Below are 3,755 nucleotides of genomic sequence, written 5' to 3'. Positions count from 1 at the left end.
TGGAGTGATGGCCGGTCGTTGTTTCTGCGTCTCTCCTGCGTTTCAGGAGGAGCTCAGGAGGTGGCCCCTGTCGCTCTGGGGGGCCTCTGCACGGTCCTTCGGGAAGGACAGACCCTGGCGGGGGCACCGACTGCGCGGAGTCGTCCCGCGCCCTCTCGGTCCACCAATTGGTCCCCACGGGAGAACTCGAGGCGGGAGGCACACGGGCCGGGGACTCGCCCAGATCCCCTTCCTATCCTGTGCGCTGGCTAGGGACCCGCAGGAAGCCCCCCGACCTCGCACAAAGGCCGGGATTCGCCTGTTTTGAAACCCAGAGGCCTGCCACCCGCAGCTGGGCAAATCCTGGCGTCCGAGATGGAAGATGTGACATAAGTTAAGTGGGAGAGAGGGAAAGAGATGAGGCCAGACCCGGCCCTGGGTAGCGCCCGCCTCCATGCTGGCCGCGGGGTCTACTGACCGAGCCTTGAACTCCCTCCTGGGCCACGCCCTCCGGGAGGGGGTGGGCAGTGTCCTCTGGCCTCCTGTGACAGTGGGAGGGCTTCTAGAACATAAAGAGCCCATCTGGCGACGAAATGATGTGGGTCCTGGCTCAGCTGTTGGGAGCCCTGGGCTCTCAGCCGGGTGACCCTGGGCAAGTCTGATCCCCCCTCTAAGACTGGCTCAGTCATGGGGTGAGCCTGGGGGTGACCAGTCTCTGGGCATCCCCACACACTTGGGTTGAACCCTGGGGCAGCACCCGGCAGCCGCCCCTATGGCCCAGTTCCCCTCTTCCTTTGGCATTCCTGGGGCAGGAGCCAGAGCAGGGTGACACCCCACCTCATTGCGAGCCCAGTGAGGGTCCCCTGAGCCCTCTGTTCTGGGCAGTGGCCTCTGCAGAGAGTCAGGCTGGCCCCTTCCCAAACTGAGGAGGAAGCATGGGGACCCAGGCAAGGTTCTGGCTCACAGAGAGGAGCGGAGGAGGGGCTGGGCTCCCAGGGCACACCCCCGACTCTGGCAGGAGTAAAATCAGGCCAAGTGACTGGTGAGCTCCAAGTTCCTGTCCAGGCATCCTTCCTCCGAGGAAACGGGTGTGGCACTTTCTTGAACACGGACAGGAAGGAGCCTGCCTCAGACGGGTGAGATCGAGCCTGCCTTGCCCGAGACAAAAGGAGATGACCCCGCGGCAGCAGGCGGCTTCTTCTAGCATCACCCCGAGAAATCACAAAGTGGGGGACAGAGCCTGACTCCCGGCGCCTCCAGCCACCCCCGCCCCCAGAGCCTGCACAGGCACCTTCGCCTGGCAGGACCCCCCTCCCTCTCTGTAGAATGGGGAGCGCCCCATCCCGTCAGAATCGCTGGTGAGGACTGAACAGAAGTAATCATCCAGGTGCTTTGCACAGTGCTTGGGGCAGAATGGGGCACCCTATTCGTGTCCTCACTGTTCTTGGCCTTCTTGCCTGGACAGGGCACCAACCTAGAGGATGAGCCCGGGCTGGGACTCAGGCAGCCAGCCACGCTCCAGCCATCAGCACCGATGATCGTCTGCTGCCCCCTGGTGGGTGCAGAGGGCATTGTCACCACCTGGCTGCCCCTTGGCGGGACGCTGCCCAGCGGCCGGAAGATCAGGTTTGGCCTGGAGCATAGCCAAGTCAGGAGACGCAGGCCTCACTGCTGTGTGTTAGCCAATCACAACACCTTCCTGATCCCCAGTGTCCTACTGGGGACACTGGCCCACCTGTGTACCTCACAGGGTTTGGGGGAGGCTCCACAGGGTGGCTGGGTGCGAGTGAATGAATGACTGCATGAATGGAACCTGATAGGAACCGTCCTCCAAACACTTGGCGTGGGTGTCGTGAGCAGGTGCAGACTGTATCAACTCCGAGTACATATCAGGAAGGGGGGACACCGCTGCAGAACATCCCACCACCGTCCATGTCTTCTCAGACTCAGAGCCGTTTGCCGGGACCGCCCACGGCACACCTCCAGGGGGCGCAATTCCCATCACATTCTATAGAGGTGGCAGCCTGGAGAGGAGCCCGCAGGCCACAAGTGAACGGTACCCTCTGGGGGATGGCTCTCAGCTTGGCCCACCTTTGGCACCACGAGTGAGAAAGGCCCACAGGAAGCACCGGGACAGCCCACAGGAGAGGCAGGAAGCTGGGCGTCCCAGTTCAGTGGCGTAGATGAAACCCTTGGGGCAGGAAGTCACATACCCCAAAGTGAGGGAGGAGGGTCACAGGCCCCCACTTACTGGGCCCCTGAGCCTCCCCCTGCGCCACCCTTGCCCCCTTCAGTCTGTCCTCGGCAGCCAGCAAGGACCCAGTGAAACCTTGGTGAGGCCCCGTCACCCTCCTGCCCGGACGGGGGGCCCTTCGTGGCTTCCCCCTCACCAGAGATAAAATCAAATCTCATCGCTTGCAGGTCCCATGTGGTGCATCCCCTCCCCGGATGACCTCATTCCCACAGCCCTCCGGCCACGCCCAGCGGTGCCCCCACCTCAGGGCCTTTTGCACCTGCCACCCCTCTGCCCGGGATTCTTGCCCAGATGGCCACATGGCTCACACCCTCACTTCCTCTGCTGACCCTCTCCCGCTATGAGACTCATTCTTCTCTGCAGTTTCCGCCACGGTGTCTGTTGCTTGGTCGCATCCCTCTAGATCGTCAGCTCTGTGGCAGCAGGGGACCCTCTCTGTCCTGTCCCCAGTTCACTCCCAGCACTGCAAACTGGGCTCAGCCCCAGTAGGTAGTCAAAAAAGAGTCGTTAAGTGAAACACCAAATAAGGGCCTCCCTGGCGGTCCAGTGGTTAGGACTCCGAGCTCTCACTGTGGGGGGCACGGGTTCAATCCCTGGTCCAGGAACTAAGATCCCGCGAGCTACGTGGCGCCACCAAAAGAAAAAAAATTGAAATGCCAAATAAATAAACCAACAGGTCAGCAAAGCACTGCAGCTACGACTTTAAAATCCAGCTATCTTCTTTCGTAGAAGTCACAGAAATGGGTAAAACTGATACAAAGGTTTAAAAAATAGGCTATGTAATCTGATTTGTAGCATATCTCACCATTGTTATGTGAATCTATAACATTACACCCTGTGAGATTTGCACTGACTTAGCGTATTATTATTCGAACTATTCACGACTAATAGCCACTCCCATTTCTTAAGTGCTGCGTGGCTCGCCTGAGGGCTTTGTATGTGTCACCTGGCCTCCGTTAAGCCTCGCGGTGAGAGTAAGAGTCATTGCCCTGGGTGGTTAAACACAGAAACCGAGCACGCTGGGAACCGCCCAGCATCACCCAGCAAGGTGCAAAGGAGCCTCCCCGGCACCTGCTCACGCACCCAAATCTTGCTGTTGCAAAGGGTTTCCATGCCTGGAACCGAAAGCTGTCGGTCGACATGCTGGTTTGGGTGGACAGGAGACCAAGGAGACGGGAAAGTGCTGTGGTGTCTAAAACACGGAGATCCTGACTCAGCACGGAGATCCTGACTGCAACAGCCTTAAAAGGCCAGCACGCACACACCCACTGCAGAAATGGGTGCAAGCACAGCCAGCAGCAGCAGAGCTGGCCGGGAAGGGGCTGCTGGGGACGCAGCCTGTGTCTGAGCTGAAGGAGGACAGGGTGTGGAAGTGCTGCCACCGGCCTCGAGCTCCTGGAAGCCTGGTGGCTGCAGGGTCCCGGCGGGCCCCAAAGGAGGCCTTTGGAGGGAGGTCTGCCGACAGGCTGGGGCCGCGTCGTGGGAGCCGCCCCACTTCTGCCTCGCAAGGTATGACCGTCCA

Source organism: Neophocaena asiaeorientalis, unplaced genomic scaffold (assembly GCF_003031525.2).
Source record: "Neophocaena asiaeorientalis asiaeorientalis breed wild unplaced genomic scaffold, Neophocaena_asiaeorientalis_V1.1 scaffold78, whole genome shotgun sequence".
Lineage (NCBI taxonomy): Eukaryota > Metazoa > Chordata > Mammalia > Artiodactyla > Phocoenidae > Neophocaena > Neophocaena asiaeorientalis.
This window is presented reverse-complemented; position numbering follows the sequence as displayed.